The sequence below is a fragment of the Onychomys torridus genome, chromosome 13, assembly GCF_903995425.1.
Source record: "Onychomys torridus chromosome 13, mOncTor1.1, whole genome shotgun sequence".
Classification (NCBI taxonomy): Eukaryota; Metazoa; Chordata; class Mammalia; order Rodentia; family Cricetidae; genus Onychomys; species Onychomys torridus.
This window is the reverse complement of record NC_050455.1, coordinates 53,392,967-53,418,580: the sequence shown is the minus strand read 5'-3', so window position 1 is coordinate 53,418,580 and position 25,614 is coordinate 53,392,967. Positions and strand designations below refer to the sequence as shown.

The 25,614-nt window shown below is 44.8% G+C and overlaps 1 protein-coding gene across 6 annotated transcripts in view; it reads right to left on the bottom strand.

Moving 5' to 3' along the window:
• Nucleotides 1–25,614, bottom strand: part of Nedd4l (NEDD4 like E3 ubiquitin protein ligase) — a 328,817-nt gene that overhangs the window by 153,118 nt on the left and 150,085 nt on the right. Inside the window, exon 1 of one of the 6 annotated variants that reach the window (XM_036204601.1) lies at nucleotides 1,988–2,019. The exons of the other annotated variants lie outside the window; for them this stretch is intronic. The gene's annotated coding sequence lies outside the window, so the exon portion shown is untranslated. Of the gene's footprint in view, nucleotides 1–1,987; nucleotides 2,020–25,614 lie in introns of those variants that run through there. 6 annotated transcript variants of the gene reach the window in all.

The window sequence follows — 25,614 nt, the reverse complement described above, 5'->3', positions numbered from 1 at the left end:
TGGGGGTCCAATAGCAGATATCCTGCATATCAGATACTTAAAATTATCAATCCTAACAGTAGCAAAATTATAGTTATGAAGTAGCAAAAAAAATAATTTTATGATTGGAGGTCACCACAACATGAGAAGCTGAATTAAAGGGCCGCAGCATTAGGAAGGTTGAGAACCACTGGCCTGAAGGATGGATGGCTCCTGGGACCTGCATATCCACTGCCCATCCGTGCCCCCTCAGAAGCAGATCAGGCCAGGTACAAGGGAAGCTCAAATATTTACTGAGGTGAGAACACTCCAAGTAGCCCTCTGCAGAATTCTGCGCTACCAGGGACACAGTTCAAATAGATTCTGAAAACAGCTGAGAACCCGTGCTGAGCTGTGTGACTCCAAGGTGAATGACCTCAGATGCCTGGGATCCTCAGTGGCCCACCTGTACGTAAGCCCTCTGCATAATTACAAAAGTTACATCACCAGTAGTAGCCAACTCCTTTTCTCCGTGGCTCAGAAAAGGCTCTGTAAATAGCTATGATTGAAAACTGCTTTGAAAAAATCCTAGCAGGCTTAGCCTAACGAAAAATAAAAAACAAAACACCCAGAATGCAATGTAGAAAATCAACACAGTCCTCCATCCCCAACCACCACCCTGTAACCAAGAAAGATACCTTTCACGAAGCAGGAATCCCGGCATCTCAGGCCAGCACACAGCTCCTCTGGACTATGGTACTCACACTCCTCAGGGGCAGAAGTTCATGGAACCCTTGCCACACTCAGTTGCAGTACTTGTTTCCACGAAGGCTTTTTGAGTAGAAAAGCCAACTGTCGTGAAAATGCCTAAGAAAGCCAAGGCACCAGCTCTTGCTTCTTTTTTCTTGTCTAATTCACCAACAAGCCTTTCTCTTCCTCATTTCCTGACATCATCATTACTGTGTTCAGCTTCGCATGGGAAAAGCAGCTCACCTTGTCTTTTAAATCCCCTCTTCTTTTATATAGTTCAGTTATTCGCTGCCCCCTTGCCAGAATCTGATCTAATTCAAATGCATGTCGACAATGGACTTTTCAATGGGAAATAAAGGGATGACGATCAACCTAGATCTGACGGTAGCGTTTACCACGTCACATTTTTTAGCCATTTTCATTCCTATCAGAATACCCATGGAAAGTAACCAGGCTTGTTAATAGAAGGCGTGGCACACACTCATTTATTCCAGGCTTACGGACACACTACTAAACTAACAGTTTATGAATCACCAGACGAGCCGGTAAAGAAACAAATATCACATGTTAATCACACCGAGTATCTGCACGCATGAGTAACATACATGAGAAACGACAGCAAGACACGAAGGATGTTTCAGTTGAACATGTTCTGGGCTTTCATTCTGATTCTCTCAAAAAACAAAAGTTGGTAAGTTCAGTTCATATAAATTACATAAGCCAAGTCCTGACGGGAAGTAAGGACTGCCATCTAACAATCTGAATAGAAACCACGAGTCTTCTCTAGGTAAACCACTGCGTGACCTAAGATGGTATTTCACGGGAAGCCAAGGACAGCTGGGACCTTCCTCCTCTCCAGTGAAACATCACAGAAACAGGGACTCAATACATAACAGGAAGTTTTTTGAGTGTTCTGCCCAAAGCAATGATTTCTACCAGAAGACAATGGTCACAGAATTTAAGGGGTGACCGTTTTCATTAGATTTAAAAGATATCAAAAGCGACACATTTTTCTAAACCGCCAAGATAGAGAAGAAAGCAAAAACAGATCAGGGTTCAGGTCATAGCCCCTTTCAGGTTTGTCTGCCAACCCCTTACATATAAGGTAGAAACAGGCCGGCCCTCGCTAACCCTCAGAAGCGTTTATTACAATGGAAACTCTTGGTATGTGGTAGAGTAACGCCGCAGATATGAAAACAGTATTATGACAAAATCGAACTCGGTGCCAGTGGATGCCATACACCCACATAACGAATTACAGTAGTGTCTTTGTTCTTACCTGTAATGGGCTTCAGGAATCAAGATGAACAAGGCATTTGTGAAGGCTGGAAAGTGCTGGGTTGGACTGGTGTTGCTGGAAGTCTACCTGGGCAACTCTGGGGCTCCTTGCCTGGTCTTCTGCCTTCCTGGCTTCAAAGTAGTGTCTACACACAACCTCTGTGGACACTCCGGGAAGACCAGCAAGTTTTAACACATCTGAGAAAGCCTGCCAGGAGATCGCTGCCTGTGCTGATGATTCACTTCAATGACAGCCAGACCAGAATGCTTCTTGGTGGGAAGAGCAGTTAAGTCAAGCTCCGCCCCCATCCCTAGCTAAGCATAGAGTAACTCCACCCAGTCCTGCAATTAGCTGAAATCCTCTCAACCAATGCCCTACAGTAAAGTTACCTGTAGTTGTTCTTAGAGTGTCTTTCGTCCAAATGACAGTCCTCTAAGGATCGATGAACCCAGAATGGGATGTGAGCAGAGGTCATGTGGTCTTGTGACCAACTGTCTGGTTCTCTGGGCTGTCTGGCTTGCTTAGAGACAGGCAGGGGGATCAACCTTCCACTCTTCCCTCACTCCATTCACAGCTCACTCAGCTTTTGTCCTGTTCTCTTTGCTGGGCCCCACACCAAGCAGGTTGGGAAGGCCAACTTCCTGGCTCACTCTCAGAGAGCTTAACGTAGCTACAGAAATAACCATCCTTTGACCACCACGCTAAAAAGAAACAGTAGGTGAGACTGCATCTTGCAGGAAAGATGAGCCCTTCCTGCAAACCCACCATCCCCATTTTCAGCCCCCACCCCACCCCAGGTGCCCAGAGGCAAAGGAAGCCAAGGCGCTCTGCCTTGTTCTCTATGTATCACTTGGGATTTGGGCAGCCTGACCACCTGTCCCCGGCTTGTCATCTGTTGTGATAAAACACTGACCAAAAGCAACTTGTGGTTGAAAGGGTTTATTTTCCTTACACTCCCTGATTGTTGTCCACCACTGAGGGAAGCCAGCCAGGAACTCCTGGAAGGAGCCTGGGAGACAGATGGGAGCGGAAGAGGAAGCCATGGAGGGATCGCAAATCCCTGCAAGCAAACACACCTAAACTAGATGTGCAAGGTGTGTGTGTGTGTAACACTTCGCACCTCTTCATATAAACAACCCAGTTCCACCCTTCAGAACCTACATTTCAAAAAAAAAAAAAAAAAGTCTGGGCACGTAGCATGTATGTGTAATCCCTTCACAGGGAAGGTGGAAACAGATTACTGGGGCTCACTGGCTAGCCAGACTAGACCACTTAGAGATTTCCAGGTCAGTGAGAGACCCTGTCCCAAAAAACAAGGTAGACAGCATGGAACACTGGGGTTGTTCTCTGACCTCCACACACACATGGACACATCTGAGCATCTGTGCCTGCACACACAAATCATAAAAAGCACCTATACTTCTAATCAAATGCTACCTGTGGTGGGTTGAATTGTAGTCGTCGAAAATCATATGCTACGGTCTTCATTAAACCCAGTGCCTCAGAATATGACTACCCACAGACAGGGCCTTTAAAGAGGCAATAAAATTAAAATAAGGTCAGTAGGGTGGGTCCTAGCCCAATGTGACTGTGTCCTTATAAAAGGTAAATCAGGACAGGACACAAATAAGCAGAGGGAAGACTGGAAGGAGATGGCCACTGCCAGCCAAGAAGAGAAAGAAAGAACCAACCCTGATTTCAAACACCTTGACTTTAAGACCTCTAGGTCTTCAGAACTATCAGGGCAAATACGCGTGATGCTGAAGCCACACAAGCTGGGGCACTCTGTTATGGAAAACCTAGCCAGTGAGTATGCTAGGTAAGGGATGACTTATGCCAAGTATTAAAATAAAATGATTCACAGCCGTCCACTTCACTCCAGGATGCTCCCTCCCTTCTTGCCTAGCAAGAGATCTGTTTGGAAAGCTGAGAACTTCATTCTAGAGAGGGGCAAGATCAAATGCTCCCTTCCACTTCAGGCAAACACATCAAACAAAGGTTCCCAGGTCAACTGAGTCCTTTTCTGGAGCCCACTGAAACTAGCTTGTGCTGAGCCTGTAATGCCACTGACCAGTCATTAACAATTGCAGCACTAAATTAAGAAATGTTCTCACATACACACACACACACACACACACACACACACACACACACACACACAGTGGGTAGCCATTCCAGCTTTGACCTGGGAGTACTACCCGCATTGAGGCTTTGGTAACTGTCATGTCTACAAGGCGGAGCCAAGAAAAGACCCCTGAAGACCCAAGATCCAGATGGGCCAGCTCTCTTGGTTCCTGGATCCTGGACACTGGAGGTAGACTGAACAGAGTTCTCCAGAGAACACCACGGGACTGTGCTTCACCTTTCCCAGACTCTGTAACCTATCCCTTCACTTGTAAGTTACCCCACAAAATAAACCTCCCTTTTATCTATGAGGATATTAATATTTAAACATAAATTAGCAGTGACTAGAAGTCTACATTCAATTCCTTTTGACTATAGGAAGATATTAGGGCCCATCCACAATAGTGGCATACCCAAGAGTGGAATCAACCCCAAGAACCATATTCCTACTAACTAGAGTAACCTAGAACCATCCTAGCAGCCTGATCTGCCGTGTTTCATTTCCCCAAATTTATAGTGCCCCTACTCAAGACTACAGTGAGAGGTGACAGGGACAAGACCTCAGATAACCAAGGGGACACAGCCAGGCCAGAGAGTCTGTATAAAACAGTTTAAGCTTAGCCTTTTACTGTGGATATTGAGATGGGATCACTCTTGGTTTGCTTTGGAGGTGGGGACATCATGTGCCCTGTAGGATGCTTATCGGCATCCTTTCCGCCATCCACTGGGTAGCAGCTCTTCATAGGTGTGAGAACCAAGAGCATCTATAGATACTGCTCAATGTCTCTGGAAGGCCACTGCTTTAAAGGATAGGACCCAGTGCAGAGCACAGTGGTGGTGGCCTTGGATGCCACTCTGAGGAGCCACGGAGGAGCCACGGGAGAAGGAATGACCGTATTGCCACGAATAGGGGAGAATCAAAGGAGAGTAATGGTGGCTTTAGCACTTCCCCCATGGACACTCCAGAGGCACATGGCAGGCTGAGAAAAGCAAAGGCTCCAGATTTGATAAACAGGAAGGAGCTGATGTCTTCTGACTGATGACCCTCAGTTTCACAATATGGGCAACATACTGTCAGCACCTGGAGCAAAGAAACTGTCCTTCTTGGCACGGCCCGGAGCCATCACTGATCAAGGGGAGGCCACAGGAAGGATACCTGAGAATGACCAGGGAAGGGCCTGCCAGAGCCTTCATTCTTTCTTAACTCTTAGAGACCTTTCTTTTCCAAATGACATTTCAAACTATTATCTAAAAACCACACTGAGGCTGCCTGGTGGTATAACAGTAAAACGCAGAGAGCTATTCCCAGCCATTCTGGGGGTTGAAGCGGTAGGATCATAAATTAAAGCCCTGCCTCTCAAGATACAGAGGGAAATCATCACTAGCCTAGAAAACTTACTGAGATTCTATTTCAAATATAAAAAGTGGAGGAGGAGAAGGAGGTAGAGGACTTGCCCAGCATGCACTTGGCCCTAGGTTCAATCCTCGGAATGCACATACAATGTTTATGATGTTTCCACAATTCTCTATTATTTCCAATTAAATGCGCAGCTTTGGATGACTCCTGGACACTTCTGATGTTATTACCAAACAATCGGATCAACACTGTTTATTATTCTTAGACAACTGGGTAATTTATAAGCTAGGTCTTGTAAATGTTATTAATCAAATCATCTTTTAAATGTGGGTTCTGAAGGATAGAACCGAGGGCCTCCTGCTTGTAGGCCAGACATTAGGCATTTCATGAAATGACCCCAGCCCAGTGCCTTCTATCTACATGAAGATGCAAACCTGTTTTATACACACACACACACACACACACACACACACACACACACACCTTACACATCTAGGTCTTATAAATGGATTAACATGTTCCAATGAAATTTAAGATGTAAATTTATGACATGTATTTATGTGTGTGTGTGTGTGTGTGTGTGTGTGTGTGTGTGTGTGTGTGCGCGCGCGCATACTAGGTACATGCAGGTGTCCATGGGGGCCAGAAGAGGAGACTGGATACCTTAGAACTGGAGGCTCAGTCAATACTAAACCATCTGATGTGGAACTGTGGTGCTGGGAACTGAACCCAGGTCCTCTACAAGAGCAGCAAGTGTTCTTATATACTGAGCCAACATTTGTCTCTTGAGCCACGGAAAAGGATACTTAAAGATAATTAAAGTTTGGGTAACACAGCCAAAAGGAATATGAAAAGTTACGAGCAACTTTAGTCAAAACAAGATCTTAAGAACATAAAATTTGTGTTTCTTAGTATTCCAAAGATAGTTCAGGTTTTGTGTTTTTATTTGTTTTTAATCTTAAAAGGATCTGTCAACTAGTGAAATCTTCAGGGATTTTTCCCTAAAGAGCCTCCATGATTTATCTATAATATGCAGCCTCTGAAAATTATTAAAAATATATAAGCTATCGTGGAATGTTTAGCATGAAATACTGTTTATGTCAAAATCAAAAACTGTTTCCATATCTCTAAATACAAACATAGCCAAAGGGCTTTGCAGAAAGACAAGGCGGTGAACAATTTTATCTCTCAGGCTGCTTGGATTTATAGGGAGGCAGCTTGTATTTTATCATTCCATCTTATCTGCTATGATTAATACAATGTATTTAAAAATGGCGATGTGACTGTGTACTGTCACTTCTTAAGGGATGAGCAACCAAATACAGAGAACCCAGATGCTCGATGGAACAGCCCAAGTTTCTCTGTGTCTTGCTCAAAATCAGCTACAGTAGAAGAGAAACTGGGACACTTGGTGGGGGAAGGAAACGGAGCAAAACAAGGCTGACGCGGTGCAGGCAAAACGCTTTATGTAACACGGGCAGAGCCTGATGATTCCCATCACCGGGTCTTAAACTTCTTCACAAGGTCTTCAAGCAGACTCTCCTGCCTTGGTTTAGCTTCTGGTTCCAGTGCCTCAAAAAAGGATGTATGCGTGGTTTAAGGTCCTTTACGTGTTCACAGGATCACATCCTTACTCATTTCCCAAAGTACTGATAAAAGGATGTGGTTTTACCAAGAGGAGGGAAGGGTCCCTGAATTTTTAAATACCATTCAGTACACAAGGCTGCACACATCTCTGCCCAAAGCACACGGGCCCCACATCTGTATAACACCCCTCACTCCCCACTCCCCACCTCTGCTCCCCCAAGCCTCTGTCATTTGGCAGCTTACAGACAGTCTCTAGTTTGTGGGATGATTGCACTCCTAATCTTGAGTTTTCAGGGCAGTTATCTAGACAGAACCCCAAACACACTGTGAACTCCATGATGTTCACTCAACACTGGCCCATCTCCCGGTTCATTTGACTTGAAGGTCTAACAGGCACAGAAGACCTCAATGTGTTCCATGTCCCTACTGCCCACCTCACCTCGGGGCTGTCAGCTCTACTCTGTCCCTTGTCTTTTATTCTCACACACCCAGCCCTTCAGCTGAAAGGACTCTAATGTCCCAGTGAGCCCTCACCTATGTCCTCATTTCCACACCTGATGCCACCACTCTGGTGTTGAAGACATACCCACCCCCGGAAGGGAGGAGCTATTGTATGAGCCTCCTAACTCGCCTGGGGCCATTCTTACCAGCAACACTAAACCACAGCAAACCACTCCCATTTCTGGCAATAAGGAGGCCCACTTCTTACAACCTCAATCATAAAAATGCAAATTCCTTAAAGGCTCCTACTCACTCCCTAAACCTCATTTCTACCACTTTTCCCAGCCCTACTGGCCTTGTGAGATATGTGATTACCCTGTGTAAAAATATGTCACTGTAACTGGTTTAATAAAAAGCTAAACAGCCAATAGTTAGGCAGGAGATATAGGTGGGACCTCCAGGCAGAGAGAGCTCTGGGAAGAAGAAAGGCTAAGGCGCCAGCTGGACACAGAGGAAGAAGGATGTGTAGAAGGAGAGGTAAAAGCCAAAAGCCATGTGGCAGCACAGAGATGAATAGAAACGGGTTAAGTTATAAGAGCTAGTTAGAAACAAGCCTAAGCTAAGGCTGAGCTTTTGTAAATAAGAAGTCTCCATGTCATTATTTGGGAGCTGGCTGGCAGGACAGAGAAAGACTTGTTACTCACTGGCTGTGCTATCGCTTAAAACTTTCAAGTTCCTCTCTACCTGACTCTTTCTGAATGTGTCTCCCAAGTCTCTGATTTTTGAAGTGAGCTCAATGACTCTTTATGCTGACAGGAATGTAAGTAGGAAATGAATAAAATATGGAACAAAGCATTTAAATCCCCAGATTCTTTTATTTAGTAATCCCATTTCTAAGGACGAAACACAAAAACAAAATCTAGTTTAAAACATTTTGGTTTTGCACAGAGATATTCACATCTTTTTCCACTTTTGTAAAGAAACTAGAAACTTCCAGCAGACGTGACAAAATAAGACACTGAACACTCAGAAAACAGAATGTCCTACGTATCAATGTTGGACTGAACAACAACATTATGAGGGCAATCACAGAAAAACCCACACTCCCTCCCAAAAACAAACAGAAATAAGCTGTCCCGGTATGCAGTGAGGCTGTGGTTGATGGTTTTCTCCTTGTTTGTTTTAGACTTAGAAACTTGTGTAAGTTTTCCAACAAGAGGGGAAAACCCCTTATCTTTTTTTTTTTTTTCCAGAGCTGAGGACCAAACCCAGGGCCTTGTGATTGCTAGGCAAATGCTCTACCACTGAGCTAAATCCCCAAGCCCCTTCTTATCTTTAATAAGAACAAAGAATGCTATAAATAATTGTTAACTTTCCAAGTCACCTCAGAAGGGATATATTGAAAATCACAATACATACATACATACACACACACACACACACACACACACACGTATACACATATGTATACATACATGTGTATGTATATATAATATATATATTATATGATATAGTGTGTGTGTGTGAGAGAGAGAGAGAGAGAGAGAGAGAGAGAGAGAGAGAGAGAGAGAGAGAGAGAGAGAGAAGTGTGAGCACTGGTCACATAAAGAAGTAGTCAAGGGCTGGAGAGATGGCTCAGCGGTTAACAACACTAGCTGTTCTTCCAGAGGTCCTGAGTTCAGTTCCCAGCAACCACATGGTAACTCACAACCATCTGTAATGAGATCTGGTGCCCTCTTCTGGCCTGCAAGGATACATGCAGACATTACATTGTATATATAATAAATAAATAAATAAATCTTTAAACAACAAAAAAGTAGTCAAATCCACTTGCTTTCTTTTTACAAAGAACTTAACAAAACAATGAAAAATTAACAACCCGGTGGAAAATGGAGAAGAGGCTACAAGTGAGTACTCATCAATGAGGAAATAAGAAAGCACCAAGAGTGCTTGGTACTTCAACTGCTTAAAGACAGAAAGGTGATGAGTTCTTTCCCGCTGCCAAAGAACGAAGACTGATAAACAGGTAGCACAGATGCTGCCCTCACCACCAGCTGGAACCAGTGAGCAACTTCTTAGTGTCCACTCAGAAATGTCTCCCTAGGCTCACATCTGAATGAACGTTCCCCAGGTGGCGATGCTGTGTGGGGAGTCTGTGGAGCCTGGCTGCTTTGGGAACACGTCACCAGGCCAGGGTTTGAAGGTTAGTTATACCCTCCCCTCGCTCCATCCTGCCTTTTCTGCTTCTTGCTCTGGGCTATATGAACAGTCTCCTAAAAAGCTTTCAATGCCCTGAACTTCACTATGCTTTCTCTAGCAAAACAGACTAAAATGTCCGAAACCATGAGCCCAAATAGCCTATTCCTTAAGCTTTCTCTTTTAACTGGGGTGGGGAGGGGATGATGCATGTACACATGTGCTGCTTTGGCCACTGTTCTCCAGATGCCATACACCTGTTTGTTTGTTTGTTTTGTTGTTTTGTTTTGTTTTTTGCATAGGGTTTCTTCGCTGGCCTGGGCTAGATGATCAGTAGGTCCCATGGATCCTCCTGTCTCCATCGACTAGAGATCACAAGTGTTGTGTCAACACTCTCAGCTTTTATTTTTATATGGGTTGGGGGCATTCTTGACTATGGTTGCAAGCACTTTATCAACTGAATTATCTGCCTAGCCTGACACTAGGAAATGTTCAAAGCCTCTTTGATCCAAGATTCAAGTCTAGTCATTTTTTTTTTTTTTACAGAAACCACAGATGTATCAATGAACACCATGGGGTTTTCAAGATAGAGCAGATGTGGGATGATGTCCTGGCTACATTGATGGAGTTTTGAAAAACACCCAAGCCATGTCAAGTGCTGGAAAACAGTACACAGATAGAGTCTCAGGAAAAAAAAAAAAAAGAAAAAAAGGAGAAATTTAATTAATATGCTCAGAAAATCCAGGAGGCTATCAGGAGACCAACTCAAGAGCATGCTGGAATAAGAACAAAGAATCCATGGTCTAAGGAGAACGAAGCCAGGATTTCTCACCTCAAACCACAGCCCTCTGCAGCTTCCTCCACCGAGAAAACATGGGCTGTGGTTGACACGGAAGCCAGATGGGTAGCAGCTCAGCTGGTAATCCGGCAGGGAGGAGAGGTTTGGCAAGCCCTGCTGTCTTGTTCCTTGTCACCCACATCAACCTCTGCCCCACCCCACCCCCCAGCTCAGACCAGAACCATTTCCAGCTTTTCCCCGTGCTCACACTTTGAAGTCTCCTGAGATCAAAGCCAATCAGACACAGTTCTAATTCCTCCCAAGGATGACTGTATGATATTCAAGAGCACAAATTTTCCGTAAGCCAGCCATTTTCAAGTGATGGCTGTTCAGATTGTCAGTACTTTGCTACTAAAACTGCAAAATAGATCTATTTATATATAGGACTGTGTGCACTTTAATTTCTAAAAGAGATCTGGATGGAAGCAGGTGAGAGGTCAATGAATTTTATTGTCATATATACTGCAGTCTGCTTTGCAACACAGCCAAGGGTGAGCCACATGTTTATGACAGTGTGATGGTTAAACTTGGTCATAACTCCATTGCACTGGGAGGTTCCACAAGCAGAACTGTAATTCCATCTGTGAAGGAGTTTTTTAGAGTACTGATCAAGGGCCTGTCCTGAATGCGGGGCACCATGGGCTGGGCCCTGGATGGAACCAAAGAAAAAGAGCAGAAAGCTGGCTCCAGACAGGTATGCCATCACTCTACTTCCTTCCGCCATGAGGTGAACAGCCTCCTCTTTCACGTGGTTCAGACTTACTCCAGGCCCCAGGTCACGGTGCCAGCAGCTACCCACAGACTGAAGCATCTGAAATCACGAAGAACCAAGTCTTCCTTTCATTAAAACTGTCGGCCAGGATCAATAAGTGGTTCTGCTGATAAAAGGGTTTTCTGCTAGGGCTGACAACCAGAGTGTGCTAAGCAGCTACGTGGTAGAAAGTGAGCACCAACTCCCACAAGCTGTCCTCTGACTTCACACACACACACACACACACACACGCCCCCCCCCCATAAACAAACAAACAAATACATGTGACGGTAACAGAAATAACCGCTACGCTTTTGGTTGCCATGACTAGCACAATTATTATCATGACAATATCTCCGACATCCTGCTGGCCAGTATTGTCCTCTCCTGTTTCTAGTCAGACGGGTTTCAAGTTATGTCTCACTGGACTCTGCACTTCCTAGCGAGAGGTACTATGTTTTGGTTTTTTTCGAGACAGGGTTTCCCTGTGTTGCTTTGCGCCTTTCCTGGAACTCACTTGGTAGCCCAGGCTGGCCTCAAACTCACAGAGATCCGCCTGGCTCTGCCTCCCGAGTGCTGGGATCAAAGGCGTGAGCCACCACTGCCTCCTGGAGGTACTATGTTTTTTAAATAGGCTTGCTGCTTGTCTGCATCCATTCTCTGTGGTTTACACATCTTATTTTGAGATAGTCACCACCACACTCAGCTCCTGCTTATTAATATAGTTCTGATTGCCTTTTCCTCTGAGTGTGCTGTTCTTACCACTGTCCAAGTTACTGGAATTCTAGGGAAAGTCACCCGCCGTCTGTCATAACTACTCTCCCGCTCGACTTAAATCACGTATCTTTCACCACCATAGAAGGTTTTTCCATTAAAATAGGCCCCTAGTGTCTATAGCTTATCTGCGTCAAAATTTGCTCGACTCCTTCCTCCCACCAAGACTTTACAATCAGTTTCTCACATTCGAGTCTTGAAAACCGAACTGTCTGTATACTTTTAGGTTCTAGAGGATTCTGGGGGCTTCTTTCTGAGAAGAACATTGACAGCGTCATCCCCGCCTCACCGCTGCCACCCCCACTCCAGAGGAGGAGACGGCAGTGCCTGTTCTGTCCGTGAGATGACACGTTTCTCTCAACTCTATGCAACTGAGCGGATGAATTGTCCCTCACTCAGTGAGACAACCACGCATTATCTGTTTAGTCCCACTAAATTCTGTGGACCACCTGAATCCATACCACATGGCTTTGACCATGAACGTTTTCCCAGCATACTGTGATCATCTGTGAGCCAAATCTGTGTTCACTTTGCCTTTCTACCCCCTCATGTTCATCTTGGCTCTTCCCCAGAATTAGGCATTTATCCTTTCATATGAACATCAAGATTGTTTTTATTCAATTAAAAAAAAAACACCTCTGAAATTCTAATTAGAATTGCAATGAATTTATTTATGAATTTGTATTGAACACATTCATGTGTTTCCTATTTTCATTCCTTCAGATTTTATTTCCCATTTTTCACTGAGGATGATGTAGTACTAATGTACTGGTTAGTTGTCTTTTTTTGTTTTTGTTTTGTTTATGTCGACTTGACACAAGCTAGGGTCATCTGAGAAGATGGAACCTCAATTTAGAAAATGTCTTATCACATTGTTTCTAGTCAAATGTGGGGGGGCATTTCCTTGGTTGATGGCTGATGGAGGCAGGCCCAGGTCACTGGGGCGGTGCCACCCCTGGGCAAGTGTTCCTGGATAGTAGAAGAAAGCAGGCTGAACACGCCAGGAGGCAGTGTTCCTCCATGGCTTCTGCTTTAGTTCTTGTCTCCAAGTTCTTTCTTTGAGTCCTGTCCTGACTGCCCTTCGTCGTGGACTACGACTGGAGACCGCAATGAATGCTTTGCTTCCCAGGGTGATCTGTCACGTTGTGTTATCACATCACCAGGAAGAAAATGAAGACAGAAACCGTACCAAGAGTGTGGGACATTGCTGTGAAAGATGTGACCACTTGGGGGGGGGGGGACTGTGGACATGTTTAGACTTGGGGCTAAAATCATCATTGTGTGCTCAGAACTTAATGGGATGTTCTGTAGGGATGCCTGAAAGGTAAAGATTGCTGAGAATAGTACAGATGGTGGAGGCCTGGCTTGAGAAGCTTCAAAGGGCAGTTCTGAGAGTCCCTTCAAGGCTCAACTGGGACCCTTTGATATTCTGACTTCAGAATCTGTGGTTCTAGTCAGCTGGGGCTGAAGAATCAGCTGTGTTTCAAAAGGGCACAGAACCACTGAGGTGAAGCCTTTGCTTTGCTGGGACAATCAATCCTGGTTGCTGAGGCTGAGAAATGAGTGATGATTAAAAAGGGGCCAGCATCAGCGAGGTGAGATGTTCTGAGAAGTGGTTCCTCAGGGTCAGCAACCAGAAGCTGTCTGTGGTCTAGTGGGTGTCAAGGTTGTACACAGTGTCGGCCGATGCACTTGGTAATGTGTAAAGAGTTTCTCAGGTGGTACTGGTCTTGAAGGCACGAAGGGGTCATGGAGAGCAGCAGCTGAGGATTGGCACTGTGAGAGACCAGGAGAGGACACTAGTGTGGGTGCAGCCTCAGATGCAGCAGAAGCCCCAGGACTGAAGGGGTCATGCAGAGAAGAGGAGCTTGGAACCATGTGACATGGTCAGAGTGCCCTCAAGATTTTCCAGGGGAGGATGTTGGTGAAGGTGCAGGCCCGTTGTAACAGAAACAGAATTTTGGAGATGCCAGGACCATGGGAAGACCATTGAGGACAGCAACAGCTGTAGAGTGGAGCTGGCCTGGGCCTATGACACCAACTATGTGCCCTGTGAAGGAAAGGGCACAAGAGGAGCCCAGAAGACATGAGTGTATCCCAGACAGAGGATACAATATAAATTAAAATAGGACTTAATTTATATTGCTTTGCTTTGATAAAATTGTGACTGTGCCCTGGTTCTTCCTTCTTGGAATAAAAAGTATGTAACTGATTTTGGTTTGTAGGAACCTATAACTGAGAGAGAGAGACTTTGGATTTTCAAAGAGCTTTTGGCTATTTTAAGGAGACTGAACTTTTAAAGTATTTGAATCTTCTGAAGACTGTAGAACTTTAAAAGTCATACTATGTTTTATATTGTGATTAATGTGAGCTCTTGGGGACAAACAGGAAAGGAATTTTAATAGTGATGTATTCGTGTGTCAAAATGACAAGAGGTCAATTGAGCCTGTTAGTTTTTTGTTTTTTGTTTTTGTTTTTTTTTTCTTTGTCAATTGACACAAGCTATGATCACCTGAGAAGAGGGAACCTGCATTGAGAAAATGCCTCCTTAAGATTTGCCTGTGGGTTAAGTCTGAAGCGCATCTTCTTGATTAATGATTGACGTGGGATGGCTCAGATCCCTGGGGCGGAGTCACACTGGGCAGGTGGTCCTGGATGGTATAAGAAAGTAGGCTAAGCAAGCTAGTTAGCATTGTTCCTCTGGCTTCTGCTTTGGCTCCTGCCTTGACTTCCCTCAGTGATGGAGCTGTAAGATGAAATGTACTCTTTCTCCACCAAGTTGTTTCTGGTCATGGTGCTTTCTAACAGCAACAGAAACCCTAAGACAAATAGTTACCTTGCATTTCCATGCATTTGTCTTTGAAAGCACAGACATCTTCCTAAAATGTTTATCTGTATTTTAAATCTAGCTCCCTTGATAACCTTTCTTACTGGCTTAGAACCTGTTTTTCCTTAGAGGCTCTTGGAATCCCATACCCACAAACATTTCAGTGAGCCTTTAATAGGATATTAAACAATTGAAAAGGGGGACCCTCTTGCTGATCCATAATTTGAAATGAAATAGTTTGAGAGTTTTGATGTTCATTGAGTATCTGCTGTTGTAAAACACACACACACACACACACACACACACACACACACACACGTGCTGGTGACCTTCTGTTAATCTCTCCTTCCTGTTTAGCTTTTTCAGATTGATTGTATTAGAAATATCTACTAAACTTTATCAGCCAGCTCTCCAGCCTCTACCTTCCTGGCAAGCACACATCTTCTTTGATATATTAGTACAACACATGATGACAATGAGATGTGTCCCCAGCCTTACACACCACAGTTTCACTGGGGGGAGGTACTGATGACAATATATTAGCCCTTTAATATACTCACAAATCTACTGGTTAATAAATTGTTGTAAACTTCCTACATAGATAATAATAGTCTATATCCCTTCAATGTAGCATCGGGGCTACAGTGATGGCCCAACATTTAAGAGCTCGTAACTGCTCTGACAGAGGACAGATGACAGAGGGTGTCATTCCCAGTATGGTGGCTCCTTTAAAAACAAAGCCAAACTTCAAAGCGTGTCAGCATTTCATTGTTTGACAATTTCACATGCATATAATAAATACATTTTTATAAAATCCACCACCTACCCCCTCCCCAGTTCCTATCCTCTCCACCTCTCCACTACACTACTCTTGCAAGTTCATGTGCTTTTTTTTTTAAGCCTACCAAATCCATCTAGTACTGCCTATGTGTGCACTGATGCAGAACCATCTACTAGAGGAGAATGGGTAATCTCTCAAGGACTGCATCCCTGAAGAAAATTCATCGTCCCTGTCCCTACACCCAGCAGTCACTGATTGGCCAACAGCTTCTCAGCTAAGGGTGGGACTTCATGAGCCCCTCCCCCACCCATACTGGGAGTACCAAGATATCAGATTAAAATTATGCTGATTCTCGAGGTGAACTGGGAGCCTTTCTGTGCTTCACTATGTCTCCGAGTAGTATAAGCAACACCCAGACTTTATGTTCTTTAAAGGTTAGCTGAAATCGCTTAAAAATATATGTATATATCAATGTGGCCTACCTGCCTTCTTCCATGGCAATTCTCTGCTGCCCTAGCTGTCCCTTCTATGGAAACTGGTCTGTCCAGCTTTACCTTTGTTCTTGGATCAGTTTTGGCCATTGGTATTTTACTAATGAATCAGCCCTATGTTTTTTAAGTGTCTTGGCTGGGGTTGTGTATGACACTTGCCTGTAAATTCTACTACCCACCCACCATGCACCCTGTTCCCTCTTCTCTTCCCATTACTATTGCCTAATTTTTTTTTTTTGTTTGTTGTTTTCTGAGAAAGGTCTCAGATAGAGCTCAGACTCACTGAAGCACAGGCTCTTCCTGCCCCCACCTCTTTCTCACACCGTGTTAAAGGATTATGTGGGAAATATCAGTACTTGCTCATAATCCATGTGCAGCCTTACCTGTCTGATGAGGGTCCTGGAGCTGAACTTTCCACCCTGGAGAATTCATCGAGGCAGATAGTGCTTGTGTGTGTATGTGTGCGTATGTGCATACACAGTGGGAGAGGGCATTGTTTACACTGTTATTTCTATTGCAAAAAGAATGTATTTAGGCCTCTGGGTTGCCAGTCTTAGGAAGAGCCACTGACGGCTCTCTACGCCTGGTATCATCAGCACTGCTAGTCTCTCACAGTGTTGTTCTCGGGGCTGGGTCACTTAGTCACTGGCTCCTGCTATGGGTTCCTGTCTTCCATCCTTGGAATGATGGGAGTTTGTCCTGTTGACTAGCCAGCTGCCAGATTTAGTTAACCTTTCAGGGTTTTGGTTTGTTTCTATTTTAATATTATTAATTTTATTTTATGTGTGTTGGTGTTCGGCCTGCGTGTATGCCTATGTGAGGGTGTTGGATCCCCTGGAACTAGAGGAACATACAGTTGTAAGCTGCCATATGGGTGCTGGAAATTGAACCCGGGTCCTCTGTTTTGTTTGTCAATTTTCTATTTGGTTCACTTTCCAAACTCTTACAATATAAACTTCACGCCTTAAAGTGACTTTGCATCCCCAACCTTTAATACTAAAAGTCACTTCCCTGGTCTAGATGATACATTACATTATAGTAAGAACATTTTTCAAAGAACCAGAAGAAAAATTACCACACATGGAAACCAAATTTTTAATAGTCTCTAGCCTAGGGTGCCCCAGAACTCTTTATGTAGCTAAGGAAACCTGAACTTCTGACCCCCCTGTCTGTACCACCTGAAGGCTGGAATTCCAGGTCTGTATCAGACGAAAGTCTGAAGAGCCGCAGTGCAATTAAGTCACGATGTGAACTAACTCAGAGCTGGCATTCTCAGAGCAGAGCAAAGGCAAGCCAATGGGAGCACACAAGAAGAGGTGTGGCCTCCGTTCCTGACACAGGGTTACTGTTACTTAGTTAGGGTTACTGTTGCTATCATGAAACACCATGACCCTTCCCGTCACCCCCCCCCCCAAAAAAAAAAAAGCAAATGGGGAGGGAAGGGTTTCTTTTGCTCACAGTTCCATACAACAGTTCATCATCAAAAGCAGTGAGGGCAGGAACTCAAGCAGGGCAGGAACCTGGAGGCAGGAGCTGATGCAGAGGCCATGGAGGTGTGCTGCTTACTGACAGCCTGCTTTCTTCTAGACCCCAAGCCCACTAGCCCCAGGACGGCACCATCCATAATGGACTGGGCCCTCCCCCAACAACCACTAAGAAAATGCCCACCAGGCTTACATGCAGCCCAATATTATGGAGGCATTTTCCCAACTGAGGCTTCCTCCTCTCCGATGACTCTTGTGTCAAACAGACAGAAAAACTAGCCAGCACACAGGCCAAATCTAAATAAAATCTCCATCTCCCTTTCACACCATGTAGCTAGCTGTTAGCCTGCACTTTACATTCCAGAAACAGTAGTTGTGTTCACGAGCAAGTCTTTAAAAAAAAAAAAAAAACAAACCACACACACACAGCAAATGCTGGTGGTGCATACCTTTGATTTCAGCAATAGAGAGGCCCAAGCAGGCAGAGCACTGTGAGTTCAAAGCCAGCCTGTTCTATACAGCTAGTTCCAGGTCAGCCAGGTCTAAACAGTGAGACCTGTCATAAATAAATAAGTAAATAACTACCAAACAAATAAACAAACAAAAAAGCCCCAAAAAAACACATGGCAAAAGAAAAACTACTACCAAAATAAATCCTGCAGTCCATAGGTATTTCTGCCTGGTCTTAAAACTTCAACCTGTAGGGCTGAGGACATAGTACAGTGTTACAATGCTAGGTTAGCATTCGTAGTGCCCTGGGTTCAACCCCACCACCATTTACCAAAACAAACAAACAAACAAACAAACAAACAAACATCACTTGTATCTGTGATCCTAAATTAAGCCACTCTGGACTCTGAACGGACAGAGCCCCTGCTTGTGGGTCACCATGTAAACTTATGGGAGAGGCATTTATGGCACATGCTGGTAACTCAGGGAGTGAGAAGAATGGATCCTTCTGAAGTCACCATGCTCCTGGTGCACATTAGAGAAGAGATCTCAGCTCAGCTTCCTGTAGCAAGTCACAGAAATAGATGCTGAAGGAACCAAGGTCTATGTATCCAGGGGTGCTGTGGGAGGCTCTGACCTACTTAAGAAGGCCACCTAAGATGAGAAGCCACCCTGATGCTATTCCCTTAATCCTCGACATGGGAATTTTTGAGATGTTAAATGTCCCAACCTGGCTGGAGGCATTTGGAAACAGAAGCCCGTTCATCTGTGCTCTACTAACTCAGAATTATTTTTATGATCTGGACTCACGCTTCCCTTTTTAGACCCTATGACAAGAGACCGAGAGGGAGGCTCAACCTCCTTAGTGGAACACATTTTAGAGGTTCTGACTCATGACAACAATTAATATGCTAATAATTTATCCAAGGGTTAAAGCGGTACCTCCCTCTGGCTTGCTAGCCAGTCCTTGTGGGGGCCAGAACGCCAAGAAAAATTTAGGATCTTCTATACTTAATGCTTTCCCTTTGCTCTTGAACACTCTCCCCAGCAAGTTTCCATAATAAAAATGTTACTATGGTAACAGCAAGTATTGGGGGGGCACCTAGTGTTCCTCCGGGTCTTCTGAACCTCTAAAAACAACTCTTTCCTTCAGGCTGGATGTACTTTAGGGGGAAAAGAGTTACAGCTCTCTACCTCATGTGAACAGCAACAATAGCACTACACCCTGTTTATGCCATCGGTAGCCCCCAGTTCGCCAGCCAGAGGCTGGGCACTAGTGCACACGAGAGAGTGCAGAGGCAAGTTTTGGGGCAATAGAGTCCCCAGAACATCATTGCAGGAAGGGCAATGGTGCTGCCATCACCAAATCCAGAAATGCCAGGAAGGTAGACTAGGGCTCAGGGGTTCTATGCCATCAAACCTCTTAGAATCCACTGGCTGGTTCCTCCTAAGACTGACAACCCAGATACCTTAATGCATTTCTATTGCACTGACAACCGTAATAGACTGTAAACAAACAGCTCCCACCCCCATGTACATATACAAAGACTGGACCAGCTCCCACCCCCATGTATAATATACAAAGACTGGACCAGCTCCCACCCCCATGTACATATACAAAGACTGGACCAGCTCCCACCCCCATGTATATATACCAAGACTGGACTCCATTTACAAAGAGCAAAATCCAGCTCTGACACTAGAGATCAAGGCCCTGCCTGAACTCTGAGCAAATGCCTTTCCCCATTTTTCACAAAACCTGTAAACAAGACACCTAGTTAAGCACTGGTTCCTTCTCCTCCATGCATGCTGCTGTCCGCCTGTCAAAGATTGTTAGGGCAATCTGTTTTCCAGAGTTCACTGGCCATCAGCTCCGTGTTCTGGTACAAACACCACTTGTTTGTGCTCGCTATCCCCTACAGATTTCTCACCGGATCCTTCGAAGGAACTTCTCATGAGGTTCTAGTCTGACGATGGCTGTTCTTAGCCACACATGTACGTGCTAACGCTTAACAAAAGAGAAAGCTGGGAAGGCAGAACTACAGTGTGTTTTTAGGGTACAGGACAACTCAGGAGACAGGGGTGTCGAGAAGCTTGTGGATGGGCAGGAGGATGAAGTGCCCAAGGACAACGCCATGTTCCCATCACAACACTACTGGCACCTATCATGTGCCACTTGTGTGTAGGAAGGTCAGTGGTTCCTGCTTGCATGTTTGTGCTGTAGGGTTTGCCAAATGGGGTCGGGGAGTCACACGCCATCATACCTGCTTCAAATATCCACAAACGCAACACCTCCCATCTCAACAGGACTGTCGGTTCTGAACATATCTGTCCCCTCACCTCTTCCGTGTCCCTTTTGTGTATGTGTAATACTTCTTCCACCTATTTTCAGCTATAAGATCCTATCTCTAGGCCCTTCAGGCAGCATGGCCATCCTCCACAGTTTTGTTTATGAGGCCAAGAGGGAGCAGCCCAGTGCAAACTGCTCTCTGCAAACAGAAAATGAGAGACTGGCTGTTTCTAACTGAGAAACTTGGTGTCATCTTCAAACTGGCTTTATTCAGCTGAACCAAGCCCACATTCTTATTGGATGCTTAGGGCATCTGGTAGTGCACAGAGCACCCCTCACAGAGGAGAGTGTCACGAACATACGGAGGACAGATAGGAGCAGAGGAGGCCTTCACACAGAAGCTTGTATCTCAAAGGGTACACTCCAAAGGTAAGAAGACTCATCCTCACACAGAGGGTGTAGAGGGACCAGGACAAGAGGATCCTGGGGCGTGGACACAGTGCAAAGAAGACAAGAACCACACTTGAGGCAGAGAGCAGGCAGCTGAGCTTACCAGGAGCAAAAGGGGCAGAAAAAAAGAAGCAAAGGAAGAATTGCTGAAACAGAATATATTTAGACTATTCTACCTTCGTTTAAAGGGAAGGCTGGAAACTCCTTTTTGAGGTGGGTGTGTCTCTACCAATTCTCCTAAAGTGAAGTCTTCGACTAATGACTAACGGATAGCCCTGAAGTTTCAAGATTCCGCTTCCTACATGCTTTCTATTCTTATCCTACACCAATTAATCATCTCATTTTCCTCTCCCAATGGACACACTCCAGTCTCTATCTCCCCTCCTCTTGTCCCATGTCCCTCTAGATGAAATAACCCAAGCTCCCTAGGATTACAAAACAAACTTTCCAATATTATTACCACAAACATTTCCTCTAAATATAGCTTCCATAATGTTGAGAGAGGGCAAATATTTTTGCCAGGTGACCCTATTTACCTTCCTTAATCTCTGTTACTCTCTTAGTAACTGTGATCAGGACTCCTTCCCAGTGTTACCCAGGCTTGACTGTTCAGGATCCTACTGACCCACTACTGTCCAAGTACAAGCTGGCTGATGATCACAGAACCACATCAATTCATTAGAAATTAGAGACTGATGCCATAAACAGCAGGCAACATAAGATTCTCATAGTAAGGAGGTATAGTATCTATAGCTGTTTCTATATTGCCATGGCAGATCTTAGAATACCTTGTAGTTGCTGATAAAATAGTTAATAATTTTAATGCTCAATCTATTGATTTTCTTTAAAACAGAAAAACACACACACACTTATTTTTTGTTTATGTGTGTCTGTGTGGATAACCATGAAGGACAGAAGAAGGTATTAGATCCCCTTAAGCCAGTTACAAGAGGTTGTGAGCTGCTGGACCTGGGTCCAGGGACTCAACTCCCTCTTCCTCAAGAGCAGTGCATGCTCCTAATTGCTGAGCAGCGGCTCCACCCCTCAACACAAGCCTGGTCTGTTCAGCAGCTCACAGTCCACCGGATATTTGCATCTGATTTACATTCTACACCACCACTGGCAGGGCTCTTCTTTTTCTTGCCTTTTGTTCTTACCACCCCCACCCCACTACACTCCATCTAATTTCAGAGTTGGGAACCTCCTTTCTATTTCACAAACTATGTGACGTGACGTGACTTCTCCTTTAGAACTTACCATAGTATATTATAGATGCCCAACTTTCTACACGTCACACACACACACACACACACACACACACACACACACACACACCCTTCAATGAAGACAAAGACCTCTTATATAAAATGTGTTTAAGGCTAGGAAGGCTACAGAAGCTCTACACCTAACTTTAAAATGACTGACTAAAGCTCAGAAATGTATACAATTCTCTTATGTCACAGCCTGTCACCAGCAGACACAAATACCTGTTAAAGCAACAGGAACCGAAGTTGTCTGTCTAAAAGTGTGCCGATTTGGTTGGCAGGACCTGGTGAAACCTCTCCCTGTGGAAATGTCAAGGAGCCCGCTAGAATGTGAACGCCATAAAATCAAGAAACGACTTTTATCCTTCGGCATTGTACATAACCAACTTGCTTATGAGCAAAGTCAGGCCACTAAGCAAACAAACACTCTACACAAACAAATCACCCTTAGGCTGTGAAGTGGAAGGCGGACATGACAAACCCAGGTCATAAAGCCAGCTAGCTACACTTGGTGCTTTGCAAAAGCCGAACTTCACTTAGGTCACTGTGTCGCTCAGCGAGACCGTCTTTGGACCATGGGAAGGGGCTTCGCTCGCCTCATCAGGCTGACAAATTCGACAGAATCTTAGAGCTGAGGGATGTTTTTGTATCCTGACTAAGTCACACAGTTACATAGTTGTTATTTTTCAAATGTTTAGGGTTTGATTCACTGATCTTCCCAGACAGTCTGGCAAGACTGGGTTTATCTCAGAGATGAGGACTAAATGGAGAACTTACTTTAATTACATTTAAAAAGTAAAAAGAATTTGCGAAATGTTTTTAATCAGCCACAGTTATTTTAGCATGTACTAATTTGGGTGCAGCCAGCATAGCATATGGAAAAAAGATCATCTGTTTCTTAGTATTAAAAGTTGTCTTTTGAAAAACAAAATCAACCCCTTATTTGTGTACTTTTATCAATACTAGGCTCTGGTGCACCGAAACCTTACAATCACTGCGCTGCACCTCACCACGCCACTTGTCAACTCCGATAATTACCACTTTCCAAAACTGGCCTCCTGAAACGGAAATTCAGAGACTAGAAATACTGAATCCAACAAGCCATGATTTTTATTATGACAACAATTTCATTACTTGAATCACTTCAGCTGCCAAGTCTGTTTATGCCTGACTTAAGAAGTGATTTACAATTAAATTTTTATGTAAGTACATATGGAAGCCCCACAACATCCGTTTTGAACATGTTTGTGCTCATCATGCATAGAGATGCACCTCATGGTGGCCGTAAAGCAAAGCTGTAAACTAACAATGCTCACACGTGTGTGTATATAGGTAATGATGAGGCTACAGTGTTCCTTCAGTGTTTGTGGAGTGTTGGCTCCAGGACACGAGCACATGAAGAAGGCCTGCAAGTTCTACTATGCCACAGTATTTACATATAATCTGTGTACATCCTCCATAGAGCTTACACCATATCTAGATAACTTATTACACTCAATGCCCTATCAGTGAAATGGAAAATAGTCTTCCTATATTACTAAGGGAAGGATGACAAGGTTCTAGACTTGTTCGGTGTAGATGCAGTTTTGTTTTAAGCTGTGAATCTGGAACCACGGATACGGATTCTATGAGAAATGCATACAGTAAAGAAAGGCAGGACATGTGTCAAACAAGAGAAGGGGGAGGCTTCCAGCATGGCTAGAGGGGACAAGCCTTACTCCATGAATGCATGAAGCAGGGATGGCAGGTGGCACTATCTAGAAAAGACCCCACAGCAAAGAGGCCAAGCTTGAGGAGGTTCCAGGGGAAGTCTGGGTTGCACACAGACAGCCAGGGTGAAGGATGCATGGTGTGCGTGTGTGTGTGTGTGTGTGTGTGCGTGTGTGTGTGTGTGTGTGTGTGTGTGTGTGTGTGTGAGAGAGAGAGAGAGAGAGAGAGAGAGACAGAGAGAGAGAGAGAGAGAATTTGCACTGTCCCTGGTGATTAACCACTTCTGGTTCCCTCCTGAAGGTGCCATCTGATCAGGGCTTCCTCAAACTCACCTTTGTCTAGGAGGGCCCTTGGAATTAGCATAGTCCAACTCCACAAGTCTCGGGCAGGGCCTGACACCTGCTTGGGCTCTGGTACTGCTACCAGTCCACGGACTGTACTTTTAAACAGTACTTCCCTAGACTGAAATCTAGCCAAGGCAGGCAGGAGTGGGGGCAGGGAGAGGTGTAAGAAGAGAAGAAAGAATACATCGGCTGTGGAGGGGAGGGTGGGAGTGGGGTATGTGTGAAAGCAGGCTCAGGAGACACAGGCTGAATACTGTCCTGACATAGCCTGGGTCTCATGTACATTGCGTGTAGAAGGGCCAGCTCCCTTTAGTTTTCTAAACGTGGGGCAGGTACCAGGTTTTATGGGCAGAAAGCTGCCTCTTCTGTGGGCACTACAGAGTGGGGCAGAACTTAATACAGCTCTGGGAGGACTCTCTGTCTCCAAGATGACAGGGAGTGTTCCTAAATCCCACTAGAATGCCAGGATAACACCTGCTCAAGGCTGCTTATTACAGAACACCAGCCTCACCTTCGAATAGCCAGGTCTACTAGAAGGGGGCTGATGTACTTTCACATCATCCATATGACAAAAGGGTGCTGTTTCAGGTTTTAAAAAAAAAAAAAAAAAAAGGAAATGTTGGATGGATGGACTCACTGTTGAGCGTCAATACACACACACACACACACACACACACACACACGCACGCACGCACACACGCCAGACAGACAGACAGACAGGGCTTCTCTGTGTAGCCCTAGCTGTTCTGGAACTTGCTCTGTAGACAGGCTGGCCTTGAACTCAGAAATCTGGCTGCCCTTTGCCTCCCAAGTGCTGGGATTAAACATGCACTACCACTGCCTGGTAGAGAGTCAATTCTTCACAAGTCAGCCTTGATTGGCAGTCACAGGCACCCCTGGCCTTCTCAAATATAAGCAAAGCTACCAGTGTGAGAAGCAAGGCAGTCCTCAGAGGAAGGACATCTATCAATGGCAGATCTAAGTCTCACACTTGCTTGGTCAGGCCCCGTTTGATCGGGTCACCAAATACGTTCTTTGGGTCTGAAATTTACAAACTGCTTCTCTGGGTACAGGCAGGCACCCAGAAGTACTTCCACCGTTATTCCCTCCCCAAAGCCATTTAATCTAATTAAGGAGTCAAGAAGCATATGCATAAAAAAATTAATCTTGAAGATTTCTAAGAGCAGGCGGCATGACAATACAAGGTGCCAGAAATGAGTACACGATTAACTGAGAAGTGAATTAATTAACACGCGAAGTTGCCCTGAGAACTGAAAGGAGGAGAAAAACATCTTAGAAAGGGAAAGCTAACCTTTCCAAGTTGGTTCCTTCACCTCCAAAGGGAGCACGTTAGACTCGCTAGTGCTAAGATCTCGGGCACCCATTTCTGGAAGGGCACAATTCTTTTTCCTGTCAGCCTCAGGCTCATGGTGAGGGAGAGAGGGAGAGAGAAAGAGAGAGAGAGAG